The following is a 23,120-nucleotide window of genomic DNA, read 5'->3' as shown; positions in this document are numbered from 1 at the left end:
AGGTAACTGTGCTAAACTGGATCTGTCCACATGAATGTAACTGCGCTGAACGTGACTTGCACTGTAAATAATTGTGCTGAACAGGAACTACGCACACTGAATGTAACTGCGCTGAACAGGACCTGACCATACTGAATGGAACTTTGCTGAATGGGACATGACCATACTGAATGTAACAGTGCTGAACTGGACCGGGCCGCACTAAATGTAACCCTGCTGACCTGGACATGTCCACACTGAATGTAACTGCGTTGCAATCGATCTGTCAAAAATTAGTTTAACTCTACTGAAATGGACCTGTGCGCACTGTATGTAACTGTGCTGAACTGGACCTGCTCACACTGACTGTAACTGTACTAAACTAGAACTGTCCACATTGAATTTAACAGTTCGGAACTGGACCTGTCCAAACTACGTATTACCATGCTGAACTGGATCAGACCACACTGAAAGTGTCCGTGCTGAACTGGACCTGTCCACACTGAATGTAACTGTGCTGAAACGGACCTTTTCGACACTGTTTGTAACTGTGATGAACTAGACCGGTCGACACTGATTGTAACTCTGCTGTTCAAGAGTGTCCACACTGAATGTAACCTTGTGGAACTAGACCTGTTCACACTAAATTTAACTGTGCTGAACTGTACCTGCCGCACTGAATGTAACTGCGCTGAAATAGACATGTCCACACTGTTTGTAACTGGACCTGTCAACACTGATTTTAACTCTTTTGATCTAGACTGTCCACACTGAATGTAACCTTGCTGAACTAGACCTGCTCATACTAAATTTAGCTGTGCTGAACTGAACCTGGCCGCACTGGATGTATCTCTGCTGAACTGGACCTATCCACACTGAATTTAACTGTGCTAAACTGGACCTGTCCACACTGAATGCAATTGTGCTGAAATGCAGCTGTCCACACTGGATGCAACTGTGCTGAACTTGACCTGTCCATATAGAATATAAGTGTGCTGAATTGGATCGGTCCACACTGAATGCAACTATGCTGAACTGGAGCTGTCCAAATAGAATGTTACTTTGCTGAACTGGATCTGTCCACACTGAATGCAACTGTGCTGATCTGGACCTGTCCACACTGAAATTAACTGTGCTGAAATGGAACAGCACACACTGACTGTAACTGTGCTTATCTGGAACTGTCCACACTGAATGTAAGGCCGATGTCCTTTACACACTGATTCTAAATGTCCTGAGCGGGACATGACCACACTGAAGGTAATTGTGGTGAAATTTACCTGACCACACTGAATGTAACTTTGCTCATCTAGACCTGTCCACACTGAATGTAACTTTGATTAACTGCACCTGTCCACACTGAATGGAACGGTTCCGAATAGGACATGTCCACATTGAATGTAGCCCTGTTGAACTGAACTTGTCCACACTGAATGTAACTGTTCTGAAATGGTCCTGTCCAAAATGAGAGTAGCCTTGCTGACCTGGATCTGTCCCTACTTAATGGAACTGTGCTGAATGCGACTTTTCTAACTGGAACGTAACTGTGCTGATCTGGACCTGTCCACACTTAATTTAACTGTGCTGATCTGGAACTGTCCAAAATGAATGTAAAAGTGATGAACTTGACCTATCCGCACTAAACTTAACCGTGCTGAACTAGATCGGTCCACACTGAAATATAACCATGCTGAACTTGACCTGTCCACACCAAATGTAACTGTGCTGAACTGGACCTGTCCACCCTGAATGAAACTGTGCTGAAATAGAACTGTCCACACTGAATGTAAATGTGCTGAACTGGACCTGTGCACACTAAATGCAACAGTGCTGAACTGGACCTATCCACAATGAATGCAAGCGTGTTGAACACGAGCTGTCCACACTGAATATAACCCTGCTGAACTGGACCTCTCCACAGTGAATGTATCTGTGCTGAAATTGAACTGTCCACACTGAAAGTATCCGTGCTGAACTGGATCAGTCCAAACTGAAGGTAACTGTGCTAAACTGCATCTGTCCACATGAATGTAACTGTGCTGAGCAGGACGTGAACATACTGAATGTAACAGTGCTGAACGGAGCATGTCCACACTGAAGGTAACAGTGCTGAACTGGACGTGTCTGCACTAAATGTAAACTTGCTGACCTGGACCTGCTCACACTGAATGTAACTGTGCTAAACTAAAACTCGCCACTCTGAATTTAATGGTTCGTAACTAGACCTGTCCGCAATAAATATTACCGTGCTGAAATTGAACTGTCCACACTGAAAGTATCCGTGCTGAACTGGATCAGTCCAAACTGAAGGTAACTGTGCTAATCTGCATCTGTCCACAGGAATGTAACTGCTGAACAGGACCTGACCATACTGAATGTAACTTTGCTGAACGGGACATGTCCACACTGAAAGTAACAGTGCTGACCGGTACCTGTCAGCACTAAATGTAAACGTGCTGACCTGGACCTGCTCACACTGAATGTAACTGTGCTAAACTGGACCTGTCCACACTAAATGTAAACTTGCTGACCTGGACCTGTTCACACTGACTGTAACTGTGCTAAACTAGAACTGTCCAACCTGAATTTAATGGTTCGTAACTGGACCTGTCCGCACTAAATATTACCGTGCTGAACTGGATCTGTCCACAATGAATGTATCCGCGCTGAACTGGATCTGTTCATACTGAATGTAACTGTGCTGAAATGAACCTGCATACACCAAATATAACTATTGTTGAATTCGAATTTCGGAGTAAAACCAGACGGAGAGACAGAACTGCTGACAATTTTAAAGTATATTAGAAAACTGCCAGAAGGCCTTGTGCACAAGGGAGATGAGGGAGCCTCCTCAGATTCGCACCTGACTCTCTGAGGAAATAAAGCATAAAAGCATTTTATATACCTTTCAATAAGCAACGCCCAGTGGTTACAAAAGTGGGCATACACATACAGACAACGTCACTACAGTTATTCTCTTATTGGCTGGGTGATTAGTCATGCAATGTCGGTAGCCGCCCTGAAGTGTTCTTAGACATTAAGCATAACACCTAGTTCTTAGATATCTAGCTTCTGTGAGCGAGGACGTTTAATTCTTGAGATAATAAACAATGTCTGCTTTTGTTTGCGAGCAGACATTACAAAGGGAGATAAGGTGTTTGAGGCAAAGATAGAAATGGCCGACTCCTTATGAAGTTCAGTTACCCTTACCTCTCAGAAAGCCAGCTGCATTAAACACTGCTTCTGTAACACTGATAACAACATTTTGGAATCAGTAAAGACGGAGACCAAGAGTCAGAAAATTTGCTGTGGTCCGCTATTTCTACAGTACTTTGTTAAAAAGGGTTAATGATGGTCAAGTGTCCCATCATGTTTGCTGCTACATAAATACTACATGTACGTTTTAATACATATATTTCTTATTAAGTGAAGCTAATCATCGTTTTAATATGATTTCTAGTACTACATCCCTCCCTACAGCTTTGGTTAATGTATTTAGAGACTAGAGGATTCAGAGTTAGGTTCGCAGGCCGATTTTTGCAATCCAACAGTCCCCCCTTCCAACCCCCCAAAAGCGAACCTTGAGGCGTGTTGGAAAGTGCGCACACCCACAAACAGCTGATATAGCATGTTGGGAAACCAAGAGCGTGAATGATTGAGGTTTCTTCCGGTTACTGGACCTACTTTGTTATAAACCTCTTCCCAAAAACCTCTAGTTACTCCAGGAAGGCCACGCATTTGTTGCATATGGCCTGGTGTGTATCCTGTCCAGGTGGATACCAGGTATGCATCAGATGAGTATGGTTGATATTTAAATGTAAATTAAAGTGTTTCCCGATTCATTATACTACTATCTCAACATTCATACACTTGATCTCTCCAGAAAACAAACGAAGCCGTCCGAAACACATGTAGGAGGGGCAGTGCATGCACTAACTGTCTTAACAACTTGTTTCGCAAAGTGTTTCACTTGAGCCCGTTTACATTACTTACATGCCATACATAGCAAAATCAAGACCAGTATTAACTGCACCACGACTAATATGCGCGAAATCAGTCTGATCCTTGGGTGTTCCGGTGTTCTGATTCTGCCCCGCCTGGGGTATCCTCTGTTTCTTGTATCTTTCCTGATGTTACCCCGCATCGGGTTTCCCTTACTTTGCTTCAGATCTTCTCTTTCGGTGTGCTCAATTAATTTGTTGTTCATGGGCATGAGTACCTAATTGGTTGATGTATCAAAGTATGCTAACTACCACAGCATGTGAAATAATACAAACCGAAGGGTGTGCTGATATGTGTTAAGCCGAATATCACACCAGAGTGAGTTGTCCACTATGCTGTCAATTTCAATATCAATTCTCGAGTTGTCTTACCCCAAAAACGTAACAATGCTTGGGGGGGGTGTAATTCAGTCGCATCATGAGCTCACTGAAACCCTCAAACAACAGGGGAATGTCGTATCTGTGTATCCGAATTGTGCCACACAATTGTTCGGCTCTTACTTAAAAACGTGTTGGTTGATCACCTCATACTGGATTCGTACTGGTTTTTCCCACACTCTGTTACCTACAAAACACAATTATTACAGTCACAGTTAAATTCAGTCTTACAATCATATCAAATGACGTTACATTTTTACATCTAATAAACAAATCATGGATTTCAAAGATTCTTCAGATCTCTCTTTTACTCTTAACCAACTTCTGGATAATTCTTACTAAATATGATTACCCTTAGCCCTCAATTCTCCCAATCCAGATGCTTCAACTTCTAACAGGTACCAGTGTCTTTAACTCTATTCTGATTGTTTCATTAATTGGATAGTTTCTCGATGGAGTATGTGTTAATGCTTTAAAGGTTGTCTCGCTCTCCTGAGCCACATTAACTACTTCATGTCTGTCTTGCTGTTGTCCAGTAACTGAGCATGTCAAAGACCCGTTCTTCAGTGCAAACTCGCCATACATTCCCAGATGGTAATTACCTCATACGTTACAAATCACACTAGCACACTCATACCGGTATCTACATATTATGCCAGACGTGCCATCCGAAGCAAGCCTTTCTCGTGCTTTCAGGTATCTTATCGAAAGATTGTAGTTGTCTAGAGATCTTTGCTCATCTTCCTCTGCGTGGTCCCGATGTCTTGGGTAGTGGTGAGGCTATCAAATTCTGTTTCTTACAAGGTTCATTAAAGGCAGTGACACAAATGTTTCCAAGAGAAAGCTATCAATTTGCTATTCTTAACGACAATTTCCCGACTTTCAATAGAAAATTTTGAAAAATTCTCAATTGCTGGTGTAATTCTCCAGTTTCTATCTCACACCCTTAATTACTATTCATATCACATTCATGAGTCCTGGAGGAACGTTACTGTCCAGTACAATATTTAAAATTGAAAACATAGATCAAACGTTCTCACTTGATCAAGTTATTAACACTTTTGTTCATCATTATTTTAGAGTATCTTTTATTTTCCAAAAAGTAACCGAATATATAGTGCCTGAGTCCATTTTGTTAAGGCAAAATTATTCCAAAATCCAAAAAGCAGTATTATTGTACAGGTTTTGGAATGTCTAGTTCCTATCCAAAAGACTGAGGTCCACTCAGGCGATCAAATAAACGAAGTTTAATGAAAACTAACAGATTTTAACGGATAACTACAGGAGAATATCGACTATAGGTCTAGTCAGTTTGGAGGCTCCACGAGGACTGCTTGGCGGTCCCGTGGCTAACGTCATGACGTCAGCATGTTTTTCCCGCCGGTGGGGGAATCACGTGATGCACGGTGTGACGTCATCGCGTTGACCCGCGCTATTAAAGTGATCGCGCTCTGTACATGTAAACAGTGAAAACAAAGGTACAGACTGAGGCTATAGCTAACATATTATTAAAGGGTATTATCTGCAATTGATTGGAGCCCTTAGTGGCTCCGGCACATGTGCCTCCCCCAGAATTGTCTTTAATAGCAAAAGTAAAACGTCGAGAAATCCTGACAAGCCTGTAAAATCGACTTCTGTAGCCTTGAGGTGGAAGCTGATGGACGGCGGGTGAGCTGGCGGGCAGTTGCATTTGATCTGGCACGGCGACTGTGGGTGGTCGGCCATGTTTCGGCCGTTGTGCGATCTCGACTGGGCGGTCAAGGTCCAAGTGAGCTGGCTTCAACCGGTCAACCGAAATGTGGTCAGGTTTACCTCCGACACCGAGCAAAAAAGATTTGTCTCCCAGCTCTATAACATGGATAGGACCAGTGTAAGGGGATTGGAGCGGGTCCCGATGAGCGTCGTGGCGGATAAACACATCGTCAGCGTTCTTCAGCTCAGCTGGGATGTGGGAGCTCTGCAAGCCTTGATGTGACGTAGGCACTGGAGCGAAACTTCTGGCTGACTCCTGGTGGCTGATGAGCTGCTGGGACGCAGACCATGGCTCTGTTGGAGTCGGAAGGAAGTCCCCTGGTATGCGTAGTGGCTGGCCATATATGAGCTCCGCCGAGGATGATTGAAGATCTTCTTAAGGTGCCGTATGAAGACACAAAAGGACCCATGGAAGCCTGTCCACCAGGCCCACGCCTTGAAGGCTGGCTTGCAGTGCGGCTTTGAGCGACCTGTGGAATTGTTCACACAGGCCATTCGCCTGTGGATGGTAGGCAGTGGTGCAATGTAGTTTGACGCCGAGCCACTGAGCCACAGCATTCCAGAGCTCCGCAGAAAACTGCAGCCCACGATCAGATGAGATGTCCGCCGGTACCCCGAAACGGGCGACCCAAGAGGAGATGAATGCCCTGGCACCGTCTGCGGAAGTGGTGGATGACAAAGGAACCACCTCCGGCCATTGAGTTGTGCGGTCCACCATTGTAAGAAGATGAGTAAACCCGTGCGAAGGCGGAAGTGGGCCCACCAGCTCCACGTGCACATGATCAAACCTACGTTCCGGAACAGCGAAAGTGCCCAATGGAGCCATGACGTGACGCTGCACTTTGGCCTTTTGGCAGACCACGCAGGTGTTGGCCCTATTCGCGAACATCCATGTGCATGCCCTGCCACATGAATTTGGACGACATCAGCTGCTGCGAGGCCTTCATGCCAGGGTGCGACAACACGTGTATGGCGTCAAAAACTTTTTGGTGCCAGGCGACCGGGACGATAGGGCAAAGGTCTCCTATGGAGACATTGCAGAGTAGCGTACTGCCCTTGGCATGGAATTTGACGTCGGCCGCTTGGAGGTTAGAGGGGTTGGTTCTGTAAGATTGGATTTCCAGATCTGAGGCTTGATCCGCAGCCATGAGTGCATAGTCGATGCCGAGCTGGACTGCATGAATGGTCACACGGGAGAGGCAATTCACCACCAGGTTGTCTTTACCGGACTCATGCTGAATGTCAGTGGTGAATTCTGAGATAAACTTCAACTGACGTCGTTGCCGAGCTGACCACGGTTAGGCGGTCTTGGCCATAGCGAACGATAGTGGCTTATGGTCCACAAAAGCCATGAACAGACGTCCCTCTAGCAAGAACCAGAAATGGCGGATGGCCAGAAAAAGGGCCAGCAACTCCCGGTCGAACATGCTGTACTTCTGTTCGTTTTGCCGTAGTTGACGGCTGAAAAATGCCAGCGGTTGCCACGTCCCATGCACCCACTGTTCCTGCACTGCGCTGATGGCATAGTCTGATGCGTCAGTGGTAGGGGCCATGGTGGTACATGGCAGTGGGTATGCCAGCATGGTTGCATTGGCTAACGTGCCATTAGTGTCGACAAATGCCCAGTCCAATTCGAGCGTCCAGCTAATCAGATCCTTGCCAGACTTGCCCTTGAGGGCCTCGTACAGGGGCTGCATGAGCAGAGCTGCATTAAGGACAATCCGGTGATAAAAATTTACCATCCTGAGGAACTCCTGTAGGGCCTTGACGGTCTGCAGGCGCGGGAATGAAGTAACTGCCTCCACATTTGTTTGCAGGGGAATTGCGCCTTCCGATGTGATGCGGTGGCCAAAGAAATCAAGAAGCTGCAGGCCGTACTGGCACTTGACCGGTTTGATGATCAAGCCGTGTTGACTGAGGCATCTAAAAAGGGTGCGCAAATGGCAGATGTGCTCTGCTTTATTAGGGCTACGATGAGGATGTCGTCGAGGTAGGCGAATAGAAACTTCAGGTCCTGAAGCAAGGAGTTCATCAAGCGCTGGAAAGCCTGTGCAGCATTCTTCAATCCAAAAGGAAATGCAGAAATTCAATCAGGTCGAATGGGGTGAAGACTGCAGTTTACGGGACATTTGCGGGTGTACGGGGACCTGGTGCTAGCCACGGGCAAGGTCGACTTCTGAAAAAATGGTATTTCCCGCCAAATGGGCTGAAAAATCCTGAATATGAGGGATCGGGTAACAATCAGGAGTAGTGGCGTTGTTTAGGCGTCGATAGTGGCTGCAAGGCCGCCATCCACCGCCAGGTTTTGGAACAATGTGGAGAGGTGAAGACCAGGGACTATTCGACTAGTGAATAATCCCGAGCAGCTCCATCATGTCCAACTCCGCTTTCGCAACCGCGAGCTTGCCAGGTTTAAGCCGTCGGGCCCGTGCATAGACCAGGGAGCCAGTAGTGGTGATGTGATGTTCGACACCATGTTTCGTGGCTGTGGAAGAGAAAGTGGGTCTGGTCAGGTCTGGGAAATCTCCAAGGAGGTGAGTGAAATCATCTGGAGGTGGGAACACGCAGGAGACAGTGCGTGCCATGGTGTTACGTCGGTCGCACTGAATGGAGTCAAAAGTGGCCGCATTGATCAACCGGCGGTGCTGTACATCCACCAGGAGGCCGTTGCTGCACAAAAAATCTGCCCTGAGGATGGCTTGAGAGGCTTTGGGCATGAAGAAATCCCATTAAAACCGTAGGCCACCGAAGCACACCTCGACCCACCAGCTTCCGAAGGTCCGAATGGCTCCACCTTTAGTCGCCTGGAGGGAGGGGCCGTGCTCCCCGGATTGTAGATCAAGATTTGATGCGGGTAGGATGCTACACTGTGCCACGGTGTTGCAGAGGAATCGTCGACCAGATAGGTAGTCGTTGATGAAGAGGATTTTCCCGAATAACTGATTGACATCACAGCCGCGGGGCGCTCATTATAACTGATCCTCTTTCGACAGGGTGGCTGCTGTTTCTTTTTTTTGAGCGAAAAGCTGCAGGGAGGGCGGCAGCATCTTGCTTTCACGCCAAAGTGGGCGTGGCAGAAGCACAACCCCGCAGGTTTAGGGGCTGGAGTGGCATCTGTGGAGGATGGGTGTCTCGTGGCAGCGCAGCGCAGCACTGCTGTGACACCGTGAAGATTTTGTCCGCATCGGCAGCCAGCAGTGCGCAGTCCGTGACTTCCGACCTGGCTAGGGCAGCCTGAACTTGCTCCAGTAGCTGACTGAGGAATAGCTGCCTGAAGAGGAAGCATTCCGGTTTGGAGTCCAGGAGCATGAGCATTTGTCTCATGAGCTCGGACGGCTTGGAGTCCCCGAGGCCGGGCATATTGAGCAGCCGGCGAGTGCACTCCGACATCGTGAGCCCGAAGACCTGTAACAAGCACGCCACTATCGTTTCATACTTGCGATCTCCTGGTGGATTACCAAGCAGGCTGACAATCCGTGAGGCTGTGGTGCTGTCAAGGGTGGAGACCACGTGATAGTAACGGGTCTGATCCACAATGATGTTACTGGTTGTGAACTGGGCTTCAGCCTGGATGAACCAAGCGGCTGGCTGTTGCTCCCAGGACTGTGGTAGCTTCAAAGCAACGGCGTTCGATTCCATGTTCAGTAACTTCTGCGAAAACCATTCACAAAAGTCGGGGTCACCAATGTAGGAATGTCTAGTTCCTATCCAGAAGCCTGAGGTCCACTCAGGAAATCAAATAAACGAGGTTTAATGAAAAGTAACAGAGTTTAACAGATAACTACAGGAGAACACCGAAAATAGGTCTAGTCAGTTCGGTGTCTCCACGACGACTGCTTGGGCGGGCCCGTGGCTGACGTCATGACGGCATCACCTTTCCCCCGTCGGTGGGGGACCACGTGATGAACGGCGTGACGTCATCGCGTTTACCTGCGCTATTAAAGTGATCGCGCTCTGTACATGTAAACAGTGAAAACAAAGATACAGACTCAGGCTGTAGCTAACATATTATTAAATGGAATTATATACAATTGATTGGAGTCCCTTAGTGGCTCTGCCGCACTGGCAGGTTTTGTCAATCTTCACTTTCATTTCTATCAATTTGTCTTCCATTTCCAATTTTTGAAAAAAATGATTCTCAGGCTAGGTGGCTTATAGTGTTTTAACATTTCCTTCTCTCACTGTGGGGAAATATTAATTTAAAATTAAGGAACTTAAATTTTATAATATCTAATATTTTTAAACTTCAGACTAAAGTTGTTGCTGGGTGAACTTAAACAGGTGTCAGTGGAAAGGTTTATCTCCTCTGCAGGCATTAAGAAGTTGGAGCAAAACATTATCAAATGCACGCAATTGCGTCACTTTACATAAATTAATAAAAACTCTCCCGATCAAAATACAGTTGTGTTTTCACACTTTAACTAAACACGAACATGGAATTAATATGGACAGTGAAGAAAGACGGGATTGCGCAATGTTCAAAAGCTAAGTAAGTCTTTGTAATGGACTCTGCAACTATCATGGAGTGGAGTTATCTTATTCAATGTGGTCTACACAAATTTACACCAACCAGAATTTCACCGTGACCACAATGAATGTCTGGTTTTAATAGGGTAATTAACGTCATATGTCCAATTTAATCCAGATCTTGTAAACATTCAAGTTAATTTTCTTCCAAGCACATTGTTAACTGTAACTTTAAGGCAGAAGCTTATCTTTTGTAAAGCTGTGAACAACTACAACAGAACAAATCGCACATTCTTGCAGAAAAAAGTTAATTACATAGAAACATAGAAACATAGAGATAGGAACAGGAGTAGGCCATTCGGCCCTTCGAGCCTGCTCCGCCATTCAATGAGATCATGGCTGATCTTCGTCTGAGATCATAGCTGATCTTACCAGTTCAGTACCCCGTCCCCGCCTTTTCTCCGTAACCCTTAATCCCCTTAGCCTTCAGAAATATATCCAATTCTCTCTTGAAAATATTTATTGAATTAGCCTTCACAGCCCTCTGTGGCAGGGAATTCCACAGGCTCACCACTCTTTGAGTGAAGAAATTCTTCCTCATCTCTGTTTTAAATGATTTGCCCGCTATTTTTAGACTGTGGCCCCTGGTTCTGTGCTCCCTGGCCATTGGAAACATTCTCTCTGAATTCAGCCTGTCCAGGCCTGCCATAATTTTATATGTTTCGATGAGATCCCCTCTCAATCTTCTAAACTCCAGTGAGTACAAGCCCAAACTATTTAATCTCTCTTCGTAGGTCATTCCCGCCATTCCAGGTATCAGCCTGGTGAATCGCCGTTGCACTCTTTCCATGGCAAGAACATCCTTCCGCAGATGGGGCGACCAAAACTGTACACAATACTCCAGATGCGGTCTCACCAGCACCTTGTACAGCTGTAGTAAGGTATCCCTATTCCTATACTCGAACCCCCTTGATATGAAGGCCAACATACCATTTGCCTTCTTAATCGCCTGTTGCACCTGCATGCTCTCCTTCAGTGACTGGTGCACAAGAACACCCAGGTCCCTCTGCACTTCCCCATCTCCCAATCTATTGCCATTTAGATAATAATCTACCCTCCTGTTTTTACCCCCAAAGTGGATAACCTCGCATTTATCCACATTATAGTGCATCTGCCACGTATCCGCCCATTCCCCCAACCTGTCCAAATCGCACTGTAGCCTCCTGACATCCTCATCAGAGCCCACCCCTCCTCCTAGTTTAGTGTCGTCAGCGAATTTGGAAATATTGCATCCAATTCCCTGATCCAGATCATTTATATATATTGTGAACAGCTGGGGTCCCAGGACAGATCCTTGCGGCACCCCGCTGGTCACTGCCTGCCACTCCGAAAACGAGCCGTTTATTCCAACTCTCTGTTTTCTATCCGCCAGCCAGTTCTCTATCCACGTTAATACTTTGCCCCCAATCCCATGAGCCTTAATTTTGCATGATAATCTTTTGTGTGGAACCTTATCGAAGGCTTTCTGGAAGTCAAGGTACACCACATCCACTGGCTCTCCCCCATCTATTTTACCAGTTACTTCCTCAAAAAATTCCAGCAGATTAGTCAAACACGATTTACCCTTTGTAAATCCATGTTGACTCTGTCCGATCCTTTCCCCATTTGTCAAGTGCTCCGCTATTTTATCCTTAATAATGGACTCTAGCATTTTGCCCACAACCGATGTAAGGCTTACTGGTCTATAATTCCCTGCTTTCTCTCTACCCCCCTTTTTAAATATTGGGGTAACATTAGCTACCCTCCAATCCACGGGTACTGTTCCTGAGTCAATGGAGTTCCGGAAGATGATCCTTGGAGCATCTGCTATCTCCAGGGCCACCTCCTTAAGTACCCTAGGATGTAGTTTATCAGGCCCCGGGGATTTGTCGGCCTTCAGTCCCCTCAACTTACCCAACACCATATCCCTAGAGATACTAATTTCTGTCAGCTCCTCCCTCTCATTAGTCCCTATGTTTGCCGATATTCCTGGGAGGTTATTTGTGTCCTCCTTTGTGAATACAGAACCAAAGTATGAGTTTAATTGGGCTGCCATTTCCTTATTCTCCATTATATATTCTCCCGAATCGGACTGCAAGGGACCGACTTGGGATTTTACCAGTCTTTTCCTCCTGATATACCGATAAAAGCTTTTGCAGTCTGTCTTTATGTTTGCTGCAAGTTTACTTTCGTATTCTATTTTCCCCTTCCTGATTAATCCCTTTGTCCTCTTTTGCTGTATCCTGTACTGCCCCCAATCTTCCGGTCTGGTGCTTTTTTTTTGCCAGTTGATATGCCCTTTTTTTTGATTTTATGCTGTCCCTAATTTCCCTCGTTATCCACGGTTGAATCACCTTTTTAGGTTTATTTTTATGCCAAACCGGTATAAACATGTTCTGGAATTCTTCCATTCTATCTTTGAATGCTTGCCATTGTCTCTCCACTGTCAATTCCCCCAGAAACACCACCCAATCAATCTTACCCAATTCCCGTCTCATACCCTCGTAATTCCCTTTATTTAAGTTCTGGACCTTAGTCTCTGATTCAATTTCCTCACTCTCCATCTCGACTGAGAGCTCGATCATATTATGATCGCTCTGACCCAAGGGGCCTCGTACAAGAAGATTGCTGATAAGTCCCTTCTCATTGCACAATACCCAGTCTAAAATGGCCTGAATTACGTCATATTCCTTATTGTCCTTTCTTCAGATGTCTTTCCAAAATACTGTAAAAACATTGAATATACCTGGTGAAAAGTTAGTTTTCTTTTCACATTTAAGCAGATCAAATCAAAGTGCTTTGGAAGATTTCATCATAGCAACCACGAAAGGGTGATAATCAGAACTCAAGAGTCAAGGGGTATGTACTGGGACAGGTCAGGGTCGCATAACCGTCAGGGTGAGCAAGATCACTGATTAAATTGAAAAACTGAGCTGTTGAAAGGTCGATCTGTAAGGAAGAGGAAGGTAAATAACAACCCGAAGAATTGACTTAAACCTCTGAACTTGGTCCTAACCTAATATTGGGAAGGAAAGAAAGTTAATTTGCATTATTCTTAATCGTTTTCATTTCATAATTCATCGCAAATTGCACATGAGTTAACACACACACACACTCCTCACAACTTAAATCACAAATTCGAGCAGCAGTCACAATCTACAGAGAGAGAGAGAGAGAGAGAGACAATGCACGCAGCCTGTGACCTTGAAGAGGGAAGCACAGGCTTTTAAAGAGACAGTACACTGATGATGAATGAACACATTTGGCAGGTTATTTTTATCCTCAGCCCTAGGGGTCCTGAGGGTTAGGGGAAATGTCATCCCCGGGTGTCACCACGGGCTTAGTCTTGCTCCAGTGTCTCCACCTTATGTCAATTTTTTCGTGCAAGCAGACGGAGGTTCCTGTACTATGCAGCATCTGGAAGGGTCCAACCCAACGTGGCTCAAAAATACCTCACACTGGTCGCTGAACCATCATCCATTGTCCCACACAAGGGGGTGTTTTCCAAACCTCCTCCCCCCAATCTTTTGCAATCCTGTTCCTCCTGCAGGTATTGAACCTGGAAGTGATTGGCCTGATTAGCCTCACTGAGCATACGTAGGTATGTCAGGAGGGTTGTTTGAATTTGTGATGTGTCCCCCGTACCTTGCAGGGGTGCTTCTTGGGGTAAAACCATTGCTCATCCGGCCGTTAGCTCAAACGGGGTTAAACCAGTGCTTTTGGCTGGCGTAGCTCATATACCCCAAAAATCGCGGGAGTGCAATTCCCTCCCGTTCTGTGAAATAGCCTTAGTGATGGACTGTTTTAGTGTGCAGCTCGTTATCCCGGAATTGTCCAACCACCGCACTATATGCCCGATTGCCCACCCAGTTCCACAGGTGGAAGGGTTTTGCAGAGTCTGGGAGACCCAAGGCAGGTTCATTGGTAAAGGTGATTTTGACCATATCAAAGGCTTCGACTGCCTCAGGTGTCCAATCCAGTCTTGCCTCTCCCGTGGGCCCTCCATTTAGAAGGTGATTTAAGAGACTTGCCAACACAGTGAACTCGGCTATGTATGTGCGGCATTAGTTGAACAATCCCCATCATGCTCCGCAGGCCAGAAACAGTGACAGCTCGTGGCATTTGTAAAAGTTTTTGACACCTCTCGGGAAAAGGACAATCCTAGATCTTTCTTGGGGCGTGAAAGGCTGGGACTCGCTCAGCGCCGCTACCACCTATTTCTCTATTGTTGACATTAACTTCTGGATTCATCCAGATGGGGGCCAGCCATGGGTTTGGATTTCCCGGCCCCAGATTAAGGCGGTGCTGAAGGGCAGATATTCGGGGGGGCACGTAGGTTGTGGATTCTTGTTTTGTTGGGCTTCCATGGCCTTAACAATTAGATCAACTAACGGACTTGTTTCTTTCCACCCATTCTTAATCATTTCGCTTTGATATTTCAAATTTGCCTCTTGGACCTGGTTTTACAACAGTGACACTGGTGGCCATAGCCGGAACGTCCGATGAAATTGATTTGTCCTCGTCACTCATTTCCTTATGCTTTATCTTATGCTTTAACTTATTTTACTCCAATCTTATACTTTAATCCGCACAAACGATTCACCTTACACTCCAGATCAGCTTATACTCTAAATTCGACACACACATGCAGGTTCAGTCAATTCTGTCACTCCGTGGTCTCCTTGAGGATTCATTTAACCAAGTGGATAATTTTAATAATGCAGCAGGTGCTTAAAAATAGCGAGCGCAACTCGCTTTCGAGGGACTTATAAAGGGCCCTGTAACAACCCCTGCTTCGAGCTCAGGACTGATCCTGACTCCCCATTCACTTCCTCGGGCCTCCGAGTCTCTTATCGAGACTCCTACCCCCACTTCGAGTTTCCCTCCCACAATGCAGACAATTTACGTCCTACCTGCACCCTGCAACACAGTATCCCACTTCTGGCACCAACTGTTAGATTCGAATTTCGGAGTAAAACCAGACGGAGAGACGGAACTGCTGACAAAGTTAAAGTTTCTTAGAAGACGACCGGAAGGCCTTGTGCACAAGGGACAGGAGGCAGCCTCCTCAGACTCGTACCTGGCTCTCTAAGGAAAAACAGCATACAAGCATTTTATATACCTATCAATCAGCAACGAACTATGGTTTACCAAAGTGGGCGTATGCATACAGACAACGTCAATACAGTTACTCTCTTATTGGTTGGGTGATTAGTCACGCAATGTCGGGAGCTGCCCTGAAGTGTTCTTAGACATTAAGCATAACACCTAGTTCTTAGACATCTAGCTTCTGTGAGCGAGGTCGTTTAATTCTTGAGATAATAAACAATGTCAGCTTTTGGTTGCGAGCAGGCATTACAAAGGGAGATACAGCGTATGAGGCAAAGATAGAAATGGATGACTCCCTATGATGTTCAGTTTTCCTTACCTCTCAGAAAGCCAGCTGCATTAAACACTCCTTCTGTAACACTGATAACAAAATTTTGGATTAAGTAAAGACGGAGACCAAGAGTCTAGTAAATATGCTGTGGTCCGCTATTTCTACAGTACTTAGTTAAAAAGTGTTAATGATGGTCAATTGTCCCATCATGCTTTGCAGCTACCTAAATACTGCATGTACATTCTTAACATATATGTTTCTTAATAAGTGAAGCTAATCATCCTTTAATTATGATTTCTAGTACTAAAGCCCTCCATACAGCTTTGGTTAAAGTATTTAAAGACAAGAGGATTGAGGCTTTGGTTCACAGGACTATTTTTGCAATCCAACACTATGCTGAACTGGACCTGTCCACACTGAATGTTACTGTGGTGAACTGGGCCTGTCCACACTGAATGTAAACCTGCTGAACTGGACCTGTCCACACTGAATGTAATTGTGCTGAACTGGACCTGTCCACACTGAAAGTAACTGTGCTGAACTGGAGTTGTCCACATTGAAAGTAACAGTGCTGAACTGGACCTGTCCACACTGAATGTAAATGTGCTGACCAGGAACTGTCCACTCAGAATTTAACACTGCTGAACTGGATCTGTCCATATGAATGTAATAGGGCTGGACTGGACCTGTCCATAATGAATGTAACTGTTTTCAACAGGAGCTGTCAAAATGCATATAACCCTGCTGAACAGGAGCTCTCCACAATGAATGTGACCGTGCGGAACTGGACAATTCCACAATGAATGTAACCGTGCAGAAATTGAACTGCCCGCACTGATTGTAAGAGTGTTGAGCTGGACCTGTCCTCACTGAATGTATCCGTGCTGAACTGGATCTGTCTAAACTGAATGTAACTGTGCTGAACTGGACGTGTCCACACTGAATGTAACAGTGCTGAAATTGACCAGCCAAGTCTCAATGTATACGTGCTGAAATGGACCTGTCCATACTGAATGTAAACGTGCTGATTTGTAGCTGTCCACACTGAATGTAACTATGTTGAAATGGACCAGTTCACACTGAATGTAAATGTGATGAACTGCACCTGACAATCTGTAGGGAACTGAACTGGATTTGTCCATATGAATGTAAAATGCTGAACTGGCTGTGTATGCACTGACAGTAACTGTGCAGAACTGGACACATGCACACTGAATGTAACTGTACTGAACTGGAGCTGTACACACTGATTCTAACTTTCCTGAACTGGACATGTCCACACTGATGCTAATTGTGCAGAACTGGACATAAGCACACTGTATGTAACTGTGCTGCACAAGACCTGTCGACATTGAATGTAACTTTGCTTAACTGGACCTGTCCACACTGAATGTAACTGATGAACTGGAGCTGTCCACACTGAATGGAACCGTTCCGAACTGGATATGTCCACACTGAATGGAACCCTGCTGAACTGAGCTTTTCCACACTGAATGTAACTGTGCTGAAATGGATCTGTCCATACTGAATGTATCTGTGCTGAGCAGGACAATTCCAAACTGAGTGTAACTGTACTGAACAGGACCCATCCACACTGAATGTAACCATGCTGAACTGCACCTGCTCACACTGAATGTAAGTGTGCTGAACTGGATCTGTCCACACTGTTTGTAACTGCGATGAACTGGACGTGTCCACGCTGATTGTAACTCTGCTGATCTAGATCTGTCCACACTGAATTTAACCGTGCTGAACTAGACCAGTTCTCACTAAATTTTGCCGTGCCAAACTGATCCTGCCCACACTGATGTATCTGTGCTGAACTGGATCTATAAACACTGAATGTAACCGTGCAGAACTGGACCTTGTCACACTGAATGTAAGTGTGCTGAAATGGACATGTACATGCCGTTTGTAACTGTGATGAACTGGGTTTGTCCATACTGCTTGTAACTCTGCTGATCTAGGCTGTTAACACTGAAACTAGCCGTGCTGAACTGCAACTGCCAACACTGGATGTAACTGTGCTAAGCTGCACCTATCCACACTGAATTTAACTGTGCTGAACTGTACCTCTGCACACAGAATATAATTGTGCTGAATTGGGCCTGTCCACACGGTATGTAACTGTGCAAAACTGGCATGTCTGCAATGAGAGTAACCATGCTGATTTGGACATGTCCCCACTTAATGGAACTGCGCTGAAGTGGAACTGTCCAACCGGAATGTAAATGCTGAACTGATCTGTCAACACTGAATGTAACTTCTCTGAAATGGACTTGTCCAAACTGAATGTAACTGTGCAGGTCTGGGCCTGTCCACTCTGAATGTAACTGTGCTGACCCAGAGCAGTCCACATTGAATGTAACTGTGCTGAATTGGACCTGTCCACACTGGATGTAACCCTGCTGAGCTGGACCTGTCCACACTGAATGTAAATGTGCTGAACTGGATCTGCCCACACTGAATGTAACCGTGCTGAACAGGACCTCACAACACTGAATGTAACTATGCTGAATTGGACCTGGCCACACTGAATGTAACCGTGCTGAACTGGACCTGTCCGAACTGAATGTAACGGTGCTGAATTGGACCTGTCCACACTGCATGTAACCGTGCTGAAGCTGGAACTGTCCACATTGATTGATACTGTGCTGAACTGGACATGTGCACACTCAATGTAACTGTGCCGAACTGCCCCTGTCCAAACTGAATGTAATGGTGCTGAACTGGACCTGTCCATACTGAATGTAACTGTGCTGAACTGGACCTGTAAACATTATACGTAACGATGCTGAACTTGTCTAGTACAGTCTATATGTGTCTGTGCTTAACTGGACCTCACAGCACTGAATGTAACTATGTTGAACTGGAGCCGCTCTCACTGAATGTAACTGTGCTGAACTGGATCTGCCCACATGAATGTAACTGTGCTGAACTGGACCTGTCCACACTGAATGTAACCTAGTTGAACTAGACATGTTCACACTGAATTTAGCCGCGCTGAACTGAAACTGCCGACACTGGATGTAACTGCACTAAGCTTAACCAATCCACACTGGATTTAACTGTGCTGAACTGGATCAGTCCACACTGAAAGTAATTGTGCTGAAATGCAGCTGTCCACACTGAATGTAACAGTGCTGAACTGGACCTCTCCACATAGAATTTAACTGTGCAGAATTGGACCTCTCCAAACTGAATGTAAATGTGCTGAACTGGACCTGTCCACACCGACATTTACTGGGCTAAACTGCACCTGTCCACACTGAAAGGAACTGTGCTGAACTGGACCTGTCCACATTGATTGATACTGTGCTGAACTGGACATGTCCACACTGAATGTATCTGTGCTGAAATGCACCTGTCCACAATGAGAGCAACCGTGTTGTTTTGAACCTGTCCCCACTGAATTGAACTGCACTGAACTGGACTTGTCCAACCGGAATGTATCTGTGCTGAACTAGATCTGTCAACACTGAATGTAGCTCTGCTAAAATGGACTCGTCCATACTGAATGTAACTGTGCTGAACAGGGCCTGTCCACACTGAATGTAACTGCGCTGAACTTGGCCTGTCGATGCTGAATGTAAGCATGCTGATCTGGACCTGTCCACACTGAATGTAACCGTGCTGAACTGGACCTGTCCATACAGAATTTAACTCTGCTGAACTGGATCTCGCCACACTGAATGTAACCGTGCTGAACTGCACCTGTCCACACTGAATGTAAATGTGCTGACCTGGACCTGTCCACACTGAATGTAACTGTGCTGAACTGGACCTTCCCACACTGAGTGTAACTGTGCTGAACAGGGCCTGTCCACACTGAATGTAAATGTGCTGACCTGAATCTGTCCACACTGAATGTAACCGTGCTGAACAGGACATCTCAACACTGAAGGTAACAGTGCTTACCTGGACCTGTCGACAATGAATGTAAATGTGCTGAATTGGACCTGTCCACACTGAATGTAACCGTGCTGAACTGTACCTGTCCAAATTGAATGATACTGCGCTGAATTGCACCTGTTCACACTGAATGTAACGGTGATGAACTGGAACTGTCCACACTGAATGTAAATGTTCTGAACTGGAATTGTCCATACTGAAGGTAGCTGTGCTGAACTGGACCTGTCAACACTGAATGTAACCATGCTGAACTTGTCTAGTCCAGTCTGAATGTATCTGTGCTGAACTGGACCTCTCCAAACTGAATGTAACTATGTTGATCTGGACCAGCTCACACTGAATGTAACTGTGTTGAACTGGACATGTCCAGAATGAATGTAACTGTGCTGAGCTGCTCCTGTCCACACTGAATGTAACCGTGCTGAACTTGTCTAGTCTAGTCTGAATGTATCCGTGCTGAACTGGACCTGTCCACACTGAAAGTAAACGTACTGAACTGGACCTGTTCACACTGAATGCATCTAGGTTGAAGTGGACCAGCTCAAACTGAATGTAACTGAGCTGAACTTGATCTGGCCACACTGAATGGTACCGTGCTGAAATAGACCTGTCCACACTGAATGTAAATGTGTCCACGCTGAATGTAACTGTGCTGAAATAGATATGTCCACACTGTATGTAACAGTGCTGAAATGGACCTATACACACTGATTGTAACTGTGTTGAACTGGTCCTTTCGATACTAAATGTAACTGTGTTGAACTGGAGCTGTCCACACTGCATGTAACTGTACTGTACTGGACCTGTCCAATCTGAATGCAACTGTGCTGAACTGGACCGGTCCACAATGAATGTAATTATACTGAACTGGACCTTTTCACACTGAACATAACTGTGCTGAACTGGAACTGTCCACACTGAGTTTAACGGTTCAGAACTAGACCTGTTCACACTAAATGTAACCGTGCTGAACTGGATCTGTCCACACTGCATGTAACCGTGCTGTACTGCACCTGTCCACAGCTAATGTAACTGTGCTCAACTGGTCCTGACAACAGTGAATGTAACTGTGCTGGAATTGTTTAGACCAGGCTGAGTATGTTCTTGCTGAACTGGCCCTGTCCACACTAAATGTAACTGTGCTGAAATAGATCAGCGCGCATGAATAGAACTGTGCTGAACTGGACCTGTCCACTTGAATTGAATTGTGCTGAACTGGACCCGTCCACACTGAATGTAAATGTGCTGAACGGGACTTGTCCAAAATGAATGTAACCTTGCTTAACAGCAACTCTCAACAATGAATGTAACCGTGCTGATCTGGACAACTTCTCAATGGATGTAACCGTGCTGAACAAGACCTGACCACACTGAAAGTAACAGTGCAGAACGGGAAATGTTGGCACTGAATGTAACTGTGCTAAACGTGAACGGTCCACACTAAATGTAACCATGCTGAACTGGACCTGTCCACACTGAAGGTAACTGTGCTCAACTGGACCTGTACTCACTGAATGTAATTATATTGAGCTTGAACTGTCCACACTGAATGTAAAATGCTAATCTGGACCTGCCCACATGAATGTAACTCTGTTGAACAGGAGCTGTCAACACTGAATATAACCCTGCTGAACTAGACCTCTCCACAATGAATGTAACCGTGCTGAAATTGGACTGCCCACACTGAATGAAGGCGTGCTGAGCTGGATCTGTCCTCACTGAATGTATTCGTGCTGAACTGGATACATCCAAACTGAATGTAACCGTGCTGAACTTGACCAGTTTAGTCCGAATAAATCCGTGCTGTATTGGCCCCATCCATACTGAATGTAAACGTGCCGAACTGGACCTCTCCACACTGAATGTACCTATGTTGATCTGGTCCCGTTCACGCTGAATGAAACCGTGCTGAACTACACCTGGCAAACTGAAGGTAACTGTGCTGAACTTCATCTGTCCACATGAATGTAACTGTGCTGAACTGGACTTGTACGCACTTAAACTAACTGTGCAGAACTGGACCTATGCACACTCAATGAAGCTGTACTGAACTGGGCCTGTACACACTGAATCTAACTGTCCTGAACTGGGCATGTCCACACTGAATATATTTGTGCTGAACTTGACCTGACCACACTAAATGTAACTGTGCTGCATTAGACCTGTCCACATGGAATTAACTTTGCTGAACCAGACCTGTCCACATTGAATGTAACTTTTGCAATTTAATATACTGTATTCGCTGCTCATAATGCGGTCTCCTCTACATTGGGGAGACCAAACGCAGATTGGGCGACTTCGTTTCTGAACACCTCCATTCATTCCGTAACGGTGACCCTGAGCTTCTGGTCGCCTGTCACTTTAATTTACCACTTCTCTCCCACTCTCATCTCTCTGTCCTCGGCCTATTATATTGTTCTAATGAAGCTCAACATAAGCTCGAGGAACAGCAACTAATCTTTCGATTAAGCAATTTACAGCCTGCTGGACTGAATATAGAGTTCAACAATTTCAGATAATAATCCCTGCACCTTTTTTCATGCAGTATGGTTTTGCCATTCCCATTTGCAACATTTTCACAGCACGTTCTTTCAATTCCTTCCTCCCCTCCTAAACCCCCACCCCTGTCTCTGCACCTGCTTCAAATCTGTTACTTTTCCAGCTTTTCCCAGTTCTGATGAAGGGTACCAGACATGAAACGTTAACCCTGTTTCTCTCTCCACAGCTGCTGTCTGGCCTGCTGTGTATTTCCAGCATTTTCTGTTGTTATTTGCTGAACTGGACCTGTTCACAGTGAATGTCACAGAGATGAGCTGGACCTGTCCAAGCAGAAAGCAACCGTGCTGACCTGGATCTGTCGAAACTGATAATAACTCTGATGAGCTGGGCCTGTCCACAATGAAAGTAACTGTTCCGAACTTAACATGTCCAAACTGAATGTAGCCTTGCTGAACTGAACATGTCCACACTGAATGTAACAGTGCTGACCTGGCCCTTTCCACACTGAATATGACTGTGCTGAACTGGACATTTCCAAACTGATTGCAACTGTGCTGAACTGGACCTGTCCAGACAGAATGTAACTGTGCTCAACTGGACCAGTGCTCACTGAATGTAACCGTGATGAACTGCACCTGGCAAACTGAAGATAACTGTGCTGAACTGGCTCTGTCCACATGAATGTAACTGTGCTGAACTGGACTTGTATGCAC

Source organism: Somniosus microcephalus, chromosome 4, assembly GCF_052327205.1.
Source record: "Somniosus microcephalus isolate GS21.2 chromosome 4, FLI_Smic_1.0, whole genome shotgun sequence".
Classification (NCBI taxonomy): Eukaryota; Metazoa; Chordata; class Chondrichthyes; order Squaliformes; family Somniosidae; genus Somniosus; species Somniosus microcephalus.
Note: the sequence above shows the minus strand (reverse complement) of the source record.